This window comes from Neopelma chrysocephalum, unplaced genomic scaffold (genome assembly GCF_003984885.1).
Source record: "Neopelma chrysocephalum unplaced genomic scaffold, ASM398488v2 Primary Assembly neopelma1_59, whole genome shotgun sequence".
Taxonomy (NCBI): Eukaryota; Metazoa; Chordata; class Aves; order Passeriformes; family Pipridae; genus Neopelma; species Neopelma chrysocephalum.
Genome location: NW_020897714.1, coordinates 25,714,489 through 25,726,979, shown reverse-complemented (window position 1 = coordinate 25,726,979; position 12,491 = coordinate 25,714,489). Strand labels below are relative to the sequence as shown.

The 12,491-nt window shown below is 38.3% G+C and overlaps 1 long non-coding RNA gene across 1 annotated transcript; it reads right to left on the bottom strand.

Moving 5' to 3' along the window:
* Positions 1 to 1,226: 1,226 nt before the first annotated feature.
* LOC113965864 lies at positions 1,227 to 12,343 on the bottom strand. The gene is made up of 3 exons (XR_003533667.1): positions 12,062 to 12,343; positions 4,274 to 4,348; positions 1,227 to 1,522 (listed from the first exon to the last, which is right to left on the bottom strand). It is a non-coding gene; the product is annotated as an uncharacterized LOC113965864 (long non-coding RNA).
* Positions 12,344 to 12,491: the final 148 nt, after the last annotated feature.

The window sequence follows — 12,491 nt, the reverse complement described above, 5'->3', positions numbered from 1 at the left end:
TTTGAGGTTTTAAAAGCAAAGCAAGGATAACTCAGAGAGAGACACAATGAACACTCATACCTAGTCCCAGTATAGGAGAAGAGAAGGAAAACAAGCATCCACGGCAATTAGAAACAAAGGGACTTGCCCCCAAAGGAGAAGCTATCTCCTCAGGGCATGCTGTTGGGTTTCTGGGATAAAGTTTTAGTGTTGCTTTTTTAGCCTTTGAAATGTGTTGCGTTGAGCCGCAGGAAGACAGGTGAGAAGGAGACAATGAAGGAGGTTGGGGTCTGGGAATGAAGCAGTTGTCTAATCCAGCAGATGGCCAGTTTACAATGTTTTCCTCAAGATAACTCCCATAGAGAATTCATCTTGAGTTTGAACCATCATAAAAGAGATTTATGAATTTAACTCTGACATGGGGGGAAGAGGATCATTACTGGTATCTTCAGTATCTATAGTTTTATCTAATTCTGATAAAACTGTCATTTCTCAAGTGGCAAAGCATTCAGAGATATATTTGCGTTTTACATAGAGACAGCAAGAAGTAAGGCACCAGGACTTAAACTGTGAAAGTGTGTGAGTTTTTAATTTGTAAGTTATGGCAGATCATTTCTATTTATCAGTACTTTCATTCAGAATGTATCAGTCAACTACCTCCGAAAATCAAAATGGAACCTTATATTTCACCCAGTTTTCACTGGGAAGTCCAGTTTGTTTGGAAAAGGCTCTATATTTCTAGAAAAAGAATATGAGAGACAATGAGTAGGAATCAAGCATTGAATATGTTTTGAAACATAAAGTCAGAGGTTGCTTGGGTAGAGGTTAACAGAGAACTACTTACACTGCTGTTGTTAAAATTTCTCTAACCCATTATGGGCTACCACAACCCTCACCAGTTCCCTTAGGTTGGCTGTAAAATGTGTGAATTTAAACCCATCTCCCCCATGCTGTTACAGAAGAGCTTTCAAAACTGATATTTGTGAAATATCAGTTTTGTACATATTTCCAAACTGCAATACATAGCAATATTCTACCCAGTTGTCAGTAAAAGCAACTAAAACCAAACCACAGAAGTGCAGTTGTACTGACTTTTTCCAATTACACAACCAGTGAAGGGGGATAGAAGCACTGCAGATGAACACTTCTAATAAGAAGTTGGGTAATCCAAGAGGAATGAAGGTGAATGAAAGGTCAATGTTAATTTATAACATAATTTTTTTTCTTGATTTTATTTTTCTGTGCAGTTTGGTAACATCTGAAAGTACAGTAGCTGCAGCCTGCAGCTGGAGTAAAGAAAAACAAAATACTAATTATAGCTTACTCTGTGACCAAATTCTTCAGTCACTTCTGATCCAGTTTGCCTGATCTCATGTCCTTGTATTTCATCACTAAAAGGAAAAATCCATTTCCACTGTCTCAGATGGCTCTGCTGGAGAGCACCACTGTGGTACAAGTATCCTTGTACTTCATCTGATGCCATTTGTTTCCACTGTTAACAATCAGCATAAACCTGCCTCTTCTAGGATGAGTGGAAAGTTGCCTGTGAACACAAAAAAGCGCAGGGTTTTGCACAGGCCAAATTTAGGTAGAAAAAAGTAATGAGGGGGAGGTAAAAAATGTTTAATTAAAATATTAAAATGTTGTCATATGCAAAAGGTCAGTTCAATTACACCAAAATCTGTAAAGGCATACATATGTAGCTTTTGCTGGCATCAGACATCAACTTACAGGCGCTAAACCTATTGTTTGTTAGCAGATAAAACATATATGGCAATGTCTTCCAAAACTCCACTTTCCATTTCATGTAGTCACAAACCCCAAAGGAAGCACGTGTGCCTAAAATTGCTGACTATTCTTACCAATGACTTTTAGGATCAATGCAGAGAGGTGGGTTCGTGCAGTGAGACACTCTGAGGAAGTGCCTAATTTATGTGCTCAAAGCCACTTCATGGAGGCTTCTCTTTCCTTTGGCTCTAGAAAAGACTACAAAGACATTCCAGCTAACTCATGTGATTGAAAGAGGGAGTGATAAATCACCCTCCTTCCCATTCATGTCCTTGTGCCCATAGATTATTGTAGTTTCTCAGGGAACATTGCTAGTGCAGGGTTAACTCCGGTTACTTACGTGCAAGTAAAAGCAATAAAATCTCCATGTCCTATTTAGTTACAGCTCATCAGATGCTTAGAGGAACTCAGTTGCTTCTAGTTATGTGCATGCACCCTGAGAGGCAGCTTGATTCCTCCGGAGCTGGCCTCTCTTGGTCAAATATGGTCGTACTGTGAACAGTGAAGCTGCGGAGAAAGACTGGCTAGTGACACACTCCGTGTGGGAATTGACAGTGAATGGCTGTGTTCCCCCTTGCTGGTTTGAAAATAAGCACTACTCAACTTTAGCCTGGGCCTGTGGCAAACAAGCTAAATCAGCTCCATTGCAGCATGGCAGTCTACATCCAGCTTTTAGCAAGCCTCCACACCCAGATAAGCAAGACAACAGGCACTTCAGTTCATCCACCAGCATGGACGCCAAACCACAGCAAAGGTCTCTAAATCATCGCCTAATTCAGCTTAGAGACTGCTCTGTACGTGCGGCAGTTCAGCCAGGAACGATGCTGGAGTTATACCTTATGCTAACACTCCACTGAGGACAAGCCCTCCTCAGAGAAAGATTAAACTGCAGTGACATACAGCCTCTTAACACTTGAAAGAGAACACCTGCAGGACTTTTAATGCGCTTTAATTCACACAATTAACTGATTCAGTTTGCCTTTGCTGCACGACCCCAGGTAGCCAAACCCACAGTGAGGGTTAGCACACTATGAGCTACTTGCCTGTGGTGGCAGAGATGAGATGGAGCCCCCATGAAATCTGAAAGGTGGTATGTATTTTGCCACAGAACTCTCTCATCCAAATAAGCCAAGGTAACTTGAACATTTAGTTTCGTCAGCTTTCTTTTTCTGTGGCTGTTGTAAAAAAAGCTATTCCACTTGCACAGATGTTTAGCTGCAATCAAAACCAAGATTTTTATTCCTATTTTCAGGGTATTAGGTTCCATTTTCACACTGAAACAAGATTTTATCCTCTATTTCTCCCAGCATTAAATTAACAACAATAGCAAATAAAGAGTTGGCTACCATAATTTATCAGAAGTTTTTTAATGAAAGTGAAAACTAGAAACAATTAAGGAAATCTGTTAGCCAGCATGTCAGCAGTAATCTCTGGCCCAAGATTATTAGATGGAAACAAGTGAATTTCTGAGTTCATGCAGAAAGATATGATGTCTTTCTAAAACATGCATCTCTTCAAAATGCCACTTCTCTGACACTCTCCAGGAAGAGCATTTGTGTGGATGTGCTTACATTAATGTTCTCTGCATCTTCAGTGAACCAAGACAGAGTCATCTCAAGGATGCTTCTTTCATAATTTTTTTTTCTAGAAAATAGAGAGTAGGAGAGAAGATATCTAAAATACTTTGACTGAATCTTTTCCTTAAAAATCTAGAATATCAAAGAAACAAAAATAAAAAAGAAATAAAAAACCACCACAAAAACAAAACAGGATATTTGTCCTGTAACAGTGGTTATAAAATATTTCAAGTAGAACATTTTAAAAAAACTTCTTTTCAATCTAAAAAAAAACCCCAACACTGATACTTCCAGTTTTCAGAAGTATTGCAGAAATTTTTGAATACCAAATAAATCAGCCTTTTGAGATTAATAATCTTCTCTTTGATCAAAAAAGTAAACATTTTGCAGTTCGATATTTTCACATTGAGCTTGTTTTCCATTTTCTTTTATGTGCAAATAGTTGAGATGTCAAAATTTCATCAGCGTGGGTTGAAAACAAATTATTAATATTTCCTACAGGGAGACAATTCAATTTTCCACATTTCTGTGACTGAAAAGCTATTCAGACCAATGTGTATTTTTATAGCATGCAGGCTTTGAAGTACCTGAATAGTCTCACGTCCTATTAAGACTTGGTTTATGTTCTGTGTAAGCAAAGACTCCTCACCTCCATACTTCAGCTCTTCTCAGAGCCCACACTCTCAAGGAAAAAAGACATAGTAAGCCAGCAGAAATAATATGTCAAACCTCAGTGTAAGATTGAACAGACAAATGGACTACTGTCTGCATTAGTTGTTCTTAATTAGCTGCAATTATTACCAGCCTAACTAAGCCAATAGGCTAAAGGGAAACATAGAGTTGGCAAAATTAACTGATGCAAGTTGTTAGGTTAGCCAAGATAGAATAGGGAAGGTTCCAAAGTACTCTTAAATAACTACATTACATACCAAGGTGATAAAAGTAATGGTCAGTCTCAGATGTGTCAATGTATATTCATCGGTTTGAAAATCAAAATAACCTTTCTAGGGAAAGAAAGAAAGAAATAGTTCATGGTCTCTAGTTAATCAGAAACATAAAACTGAAGAGGGTGGATGTGAATAAAATGAAGTCTGAAGCATTTAATCCACAGTGGCTTCGGTCCTCCTGTCTTTCCTTTCAATTGTCTTGTCTTTAAGAAAGAAAAAACAGAAATTTGAAGGTCTAGATACACTGAGGGAACACATCTGTCAGTGTAAGAAGGAATTGAAGAGGCTAGGAAAGTTTTTGTTGGCAAAGAAATGAGTTACATCAATCATGACAGAGTTATAAAAAAAAGAATTAATTGCACTGAGAAAGCTGAATAGAGATGTTTGTTTACCTTGAGTTGAATAACACAGGATGCATTAATAGGCAGCAAATGTGCAGCAGGGGAAAAGAAATAGTTTCATGCAACATTTAATTAAATTGGAGTTTCTCACTGCAGGGAAATTTTACTGACACTAAAAGCCTGGCAGTTTTTAAAAATAAAAAAAAGAAAAAAAAAAAGGTGTGTTTGTGTGAATTACACAGAGGATACATGCCTATGATTTGGAAATTGGCTGATTACAGAAGACCTGTTACTGCTGAATGAGGTACACTGCTGGAAACCTGTGACTTGATCTCATTTCCAGTACAGTATGTGTAGAGCTTGACCCCACCACTATAATTGTCAAGAGAATTTTGTTATTGACTTTAAATGGTAATAGAACAAAGCAAAATCTAGACACTTTTTGGAAATCCCTTATTTACTTCTTGCTCTGAGACATTCAGTGCCAACCAGAGTGAAAGAAAACTTCTGACCTTTTTCAGCATGCACCAAAAGTCAAGTAAATACTTTACTCCTCATCTTTAGTCCTTTAATACAGAATCACAGAATATGCTGTTGGAAGGGACCTACAAGAATCATCCAGTCCAGCCCTTAGCCCTGCACAGGACCATTCCCAAGAGTCACACCATTGTACCTGAGAGTATCATCCAAACACTTCTTGAACTCTGTCAGGCTTGGTACTGTGACCACTTCCCTGGGGAGCCTGTTCCAGTGCCCAACCACCCTCTGGGGGAAGAACCTTTTTCTAATATCCAACCTAAACCTCCCCTGACACAATTTCAGGCCATTCCCTTGGGTTCTGTCACTGGTCACCACAGAGAAGAGATAATACAACCTACCTCAGCAATATGAGGACTTTGTAGTCTATGATTCCATGAAAACGCTGACAAGAAAGAAAATAGAGTTGTTAAATGGTTTACCCTATTTTCTTATTGTTGATTCTCTCACATCTTTCCTACTATGACATGTTGTTAAAAGACGAGCCGCTAGTAACAAAAGAGCAGTCACACATAGAAGCAATACTACATTTGCACTGGAGACAAAATAATTTTAACAACCCTTATCAAATGCTGTTTTATATGACATAAAAATAATAATATCAGCTTCAGTAGAAGCTGAGTAGTATAATGATCAACAACCCTATTTTGCAATATGCCATTGCACAGTTTCACAAGGGCTCAATCCCAAAACTATTGAAACATAGTAGAAAAAACTCCCTCTGACTTTAGTAAGCTTGGGCTCAGCTCCAAAAAAAAAAATTATGACATAACCTTTTTATTTGATCAGAAAGCCAGTTTTCTATGTTCCTTATCAACCCCAGATGTCATTCATTTGCATTTTTAGATACTTATACTTTATAAATACAGTCTGTGAAACTGGGGAGAGATGCCTGGAGAACATCTACCAAGGGGAAGGTTTTTGCAGTGAGTTAACCCCGCTGATATGTGCCCAGTGGGACTGCATACGATTTTCCCATATTAAATTTGCATAAAGCAAAAAGTTTATGAAATATGAGATTTGTCCCATCCTTTTCTCCATTTCACTTCCTGTGTTCTAGGAAGTTGGGTTTTTTTCCCAAGCTTGGCCTCAAGCAAGAAATTGCCCACCTTAAGTTCTGTAGTGTTCTGCCACTTTTCATTTCATATTTGTTCTTATCTTGTCTCTCTTTCTTCTTGCCTTCTGGAAATACAGTCTTTGAACCCAAGTGCAATTTTTAATAGCAAATAAATTTAGACTTGGACAAATTCCCCAAATGAAACTGGTGAAGGAAGAGCACTCTTATCTCCTGTGATATACTTTTGACAAAGTATAATTAAAATATTTTCATGCTGGCTTGCCTGCTCTGTCTGCCTTTCATGAATGATGAAGTCTATCAAGCTATTATTTGTCTACTCGTTGTGTGAGGAAGGATTAAACCATTGAAGTGTTCAATATCGTTAAATGATCTGGAACTCCATAAAAACATCAATTATTATGCAGTTAAAGACATCTTAGTATTACTCAGGAAGCTGGTATTTTGTCTTCATTCCTCTGGTGATGGAGTGCGAGGATGACTGTCTCCAGAGACAGAGAGAGCATGTGCAACTAAAATGGAAGCTACAGGACTGTGTAGAAGAGGGGGTTTTCTCAGTTATTTATTCAGATATACAGGAAGAAAAATGGAACGTAAGTCAGTGCAGAAAAAGATGCCCTACTCATATCTCAGAAAAGATGGGCTGCTCTGCCTAAGCCCCTCCATTTGGGGCTGACACAATGTAATGGTACTATGTCCTGAGGGCACATAATCTCTGAGATTTTTTGATGAAGCAACCAAAAAGTATTGTAACTAATGTGAACGTATTGGTGTCTGGCTGAGTGGTGGGTAGACTGGACACCTACTGACTGGGGAATAGAACCTTACTCAAAGCCACATTGTAAATTTTTTTTAGCTGGTAGGACTCTGCTAGCTTCAGTGTAGCTCTACCTATTTACATCCAAAGAGGATCTGAAACATCAAGCAGGCAGATCTATCATTAACTTCTCTTACAGCCTCTGATGTTTCAGCATCCTGGCTTGCAGACTCGAAAACACAGGACTGATGCTTCATATACAGCTAAGGAAATTCCACCGGCTTTGCCTTTAAGACACTTCACCATTCTCAAAGTCCTTCCCCTACGTATAAAAAGGTTTGAACTAAAGCAAATAATATATTTGCATTTGATGGAAATAGCATATAAGCCTAAATGTAATTATGACACACAAAAAAATAATGCTGGTGACCTTAAAATACACAACAAAATAACAGAGGACATCTGAAAATTAATTATAACTCATTAAAAGCATTACTCACTTAATGAATGATTCATGATTCATATTGTTCAAGTTACCCAACATTACTTCAAATTATAGATTGGGCACATCCTTTCACCAGTATTAATAATTGCAATTATGTCAGTGTAAGTACCTTTAAGTATCAAAGCCAATATGTTATCTTCTCCAAGCCTTCCTGCCTCGTTCTCATAGTAGGACTAAGCTAAGGTCCCTGGAGCACATGAGAGTACAGAGAGGAAGTACATTTTTTTCAAGAAAACACCATATTTGAGAGATCTAAGGGTCTAACAAAGGTTGAAAGATGTGCATGGTCAGGGTTGATTTCAGCACACCTTGTGATAGCCAAATAGTGTTGGACCATAAGAACATAGGACTCGTCCAGTGAGTTTCTAATCCTCCCTCTGCAAGTGTCCATTAGTGCTTCAAATAATCTTATCCGCTATTTTGGAAGCTCCTAAACAAACAGCAGGTTGAATAGCTCCTACTAGGAGAAAAAAATGCCTGTGTAAGTCGTTATGCTTAGAAACTGTCCTAATCTGAAATCCAGTCCCAGGTGAGTAAGAACCAGCATGCCATCTCCCTTTGCACCTTGCAGACTTGTATTATGCACATTTTACATATGGATTATGAGCCCATATGTTCAGTCCTGTTTAAATGCTGATGAGACCACAAACCAGTGAGCTCTGCAGCTATGCATGCAGCATGTGAAAATCCATCTGCTTGTACCAGACTCATATTCGTGGAGTTTCAGATTTCTCTAAAGTCCCTCTATTTGAGAGGAATGGGGCAAAATAAGCATCCAGTTCAACCTCCATCTGACACAGAGTGCACTTTATGTGATCACTGCATCCTCTCCTTTTCCACTTCAAGCTAGGTGGTGGCAGTCTCTGATGTCTCAGTAGGTCACTAAACAAACCTTGGTAGAGACAGAAGAGGTGAAAGACATTTCTATCTGAAATGTTCAGACAGAAGAATTTTAACTCAGTGTAACCATTATGCACTTTGGAAATGGTTACTTAGAGTACTTTGTGGTAAATACCAGAATGAAGCTTTCCTTTCCCTTGTAGTTAAATTGTTTGTTTATTTACTTACTTATTTGTTGGGCAATAGGGAACATTTAAGCTAACTTTCAAGGTAATGAAAACCATAATTGAACTAGGATATGAAAAGACAGATGTAAATTGTATTTTGATCTTTTCTAGCAGTGAATTTTTCATGACACAACAGAAAAACAAGAAGCAGGAAAGCTGCTTCTATAGTAAAGCACAAAAGGTCTCTCTGCCTGCTGTAGTGCCAGGATTAGAAGATGTGTAAATATTGTGGAACTGTAGAAGCATCTGCTTCGGGATTTCAGATTAACTAGATGGCTTGATTTGAGTTCCAAAGATATATTAACTAGAAAGGTTTGTTGACCTTTCTTGAGCTGGACGTGATTTAGTTTCATTAAGTGCAAAAAAATCTTTCGTCATGTTGAAAGATTGCATCAGGCAAAGTCACTTTGCTGCTTATTGAAATAGATACTGAACTGCCATCACAGTATTCACTGACCTTTTGCCTCAGTTTGACTCAGGGTGAGAAACTGAGCAACTGCTTTCGTAGAAATTACTACTATAATCTTCTACAGCAACATGCTTGAATTTTTCTCTTTTCTTTGTTCTCCCTCACCTCACAAAACATGAAAATACACCTTTTTCCTTTCCCAGCGAATGTTACCACACGAGTGGAGTACCAGCAAATTTACACTGCTCAGTTCACTAGTAGGGAAACTCCATTCTTCTGTATCTGCCCTCAATTATAGTACCACTACACGCTGCTTAGACTGTACCATATCTTTTATTCCCTACCCCAAATCCCTCTGATATTGCCATGACATCTCAAATAAATGATTCGTAGCTGACTGATGTGCCAAGGAATTAATTTGTGGACTGTCTGGTTGCAATCATCTATTCCTAGCAACAAAACAAAAAGTCAGGAGAAAAAAATTATGGGGGAACCCCTGTATTTTTATGACACAGTTTATTTACCGTGAGCTGGCCATAGCTGGATCTCTCTACTCTAAGAGAGCACGAGTGCAGGCAGGTTTGACTTGTAACCCAGCACAAGATGAATGGGCAGCATTAGGAGAATGGCACTTGCAGCTGAACATAATAAAAAGCATCTCTCGAGGGGGGCTACCTGGTCAACTTTATTGCCATGCTGTTTACTCCACTCATTTCAAGGTATTTATAACATTCTTATTTGACTGTCATTTTCTCCAGATGAGGTTGCACAATACTTTGTGGAGGGGAGATGCGACAAAGATGAGATATTGAAAGACTCCCTAAGAATAAACTGGATTAAAGAGACTAAATGACACAGTTCACTTTTTGGCATGGTGAGGGTTCATGCTCCACTCAGCTCCAAACTAAAATGGTTGGGTTAGGAGCTTAAGAGAGAGCAGAGAGAAAGATTTCAGGAGCCTAATTCAGAGGTCTGAAAAGCCAAATGACTGTAAAAAAACTTTCCTGCCTTCATTCATTGCAGAGTTGAAGATGAGGCTGCTAACTTAGGTTCCACTCTTAAATATCAGCTGCTATAGCTATGAAAACTCTCTCCTCCATACTTTCTCTGTTTTGTAGTAATTTATCAGTAAACCATTAACCACCATCAGAAGCCAGGTATTGAACTGTATGCTGGCATGTGACAAGGCCCTTGTCATGATACCATGATACCTGCGTGGCTTTTGTTAATAGTATTGTCAATAGTAACTTTGCAGAAAACTGCTCAGGTTTCTATTGGTTATTATCAGATATAATAACGAGGAAATAAAAAGAAATAATGATAAAAAAATTATGCTACTGTGGACACCCATACTTTGACTTTTTTCACAGGATTCAAATTAGTTACCACAATGTGCAATTTCTTGCAAGGAATGTGATAACTGTGACTTTTTTTAAAGCTATGAGCTTCTCCATTTCAAGTATACTTTAAAGTGGTATTTCAAGTATTTATGAGGTTGTAAAGGAATGAAATAATCTGAGTGTCACAAAGGAGATTTTTCGACAATGAGTTTAGGGAGTTCAACAATAAAATATTTTTTTAGATTACATAACAGCAATTGATGACCATCTGGAGCAATTCTTGAGACCCTGAAAATATATCAGATAAGTGAATAAGCATAGAAGTAATTGCATCTGTGGTATTCATAAACTGTTCAGGTTAATGATCATTTCAACAAGGCAATCTCCTGACATATCAAGTAGTAGAAAGTGTGAATGCTGACAATGAAGTTGTTGAGGAATCTCAGCTGGTAGAGTCCTAACAGAGCCTGGCAGACTGCTGAATAACAGCAGAAGAGCAAGGCATGGTAGAGCCCCTGCTCACACAATACGTCTCAATTGATGTGACAATGATCTAAGGGTTAACAATCAGAGAACACCACTTGCACTGCTGTACATGCTTTCGGATAACTGAGAGGGCTACAGGTGGTAGATTTCTTCAGGTATCTGGTACCTTTAATTTACTTATTTCAGTAACAGAAAGAGTGTTCAAACAGGGCTGGCATGATCCAAAAGCACAACAAATTTGGGACACAAGTATCATTTTGCAAAAATCTACCTTAGCTCACTGGGATACTAACAGTGGAGGATTGGAGCTGGAGACACAGCACTGAGCAGTTACAAGTGACAGACTGCAGCAGTTGCTGATAGAGTCTTTTTCTGGATTCAGAGAGCGTTCAGAAAGTTTGTACAAATGTTTGCAGGAGACGCAGCCAAATATAGGGGAATTGCTCTGAATCCAAAGAAGGGTAACCTTTTGACAAGACTGACGTTAAATGCCTTCTAAGCATCACAGCACTTCAGCTCTCGGAACCGGCACTTTTATTTCCTGAATGTATACAAAATTGGAGATAAAGATTAAAAGGAAAAGCAAATATCAGGTAGAATGTTTTTCAGAAGTTTGTTCCAGAAGGAAAGATATTTTCTCCAAGTAGAAAAAATGACTGTGAAAAAAAATGCCACTTTGAAAGCAGCCCTGTGGAGTCATCAAAACCTAAATAACTTATCTTTGCTAATCTCCAGGGAGGACGACAAACGACAGAACAGAGAGAGAGAGAGATGGTGCACAGCTTAGTGGATACAGATGATGGAAAACACTGTGGTATGCAACAAACAATCTTTAGGGAAGAAAATGTCTTTGGAATATTTTCAGCAGTTTCATTTCAAATGTCATCAGAGGACCAGTTAGGGAAAAGGATGAATTAATGAGTCAGAATGTAAAGATATTTCTGGGAGTTTTTTTTAACTGGATTCACTGATAGATCTTTTACAGCAAAAGAGAGGTGGTTATGGTGACACAGTCTAGCTGGTATCTGTGAGGCAATTATATATAAGAATTGACGATATTATTTCTTTCCAGAGTAGTTTAATATATAAAGAAGGTGATGGCACTTGAAAGTGGTGTTTTTTCTTGCTATTTTTAGGGAAAATACTGAAAACCTGCCAGGCTCTTGTCAGTTTTTATTATTACAGCTGAAGCTCAACACTTGATTATTTACAGTTTCACTGAATGTAGCAATATGGAATAAGGGTTCACTTACCTTCAGCATATAAAGATGAAAAAGAGGGGGAATTATAAGCATGAGTCACTTATTGTTTAGCAGTCTCATTTGGGCCAGTTCTACCAGACTCCCACCAACTTCATGGTATCATTTCAAAGCTTTGATCCAGGTTTTAGCTCAGCTCTACTGCATTAAGTGAATCCTCTTATCTTTCTTTATTCTTTTGTCAGACCCTGCTTTCTCCTTTCTCTTTGAGCATTGTTGTAGTTCTCCCTTAGCAAAAGCTCTGTCTGTGTACAAGGAAATGCCTGCCATTAGTGATGTGCCCCAAAATCCCACCACTTCCCAGCAAGAATAGGTTTTGTGTAGAAATGTGCTAAAAATGAACTCAATCTTTGCCCATTTCTCTGGATGTCCTCTCTGTAAACAAACAAGCAAATGAAAAGGTGAAAAAAACCTCCAGCTCCCT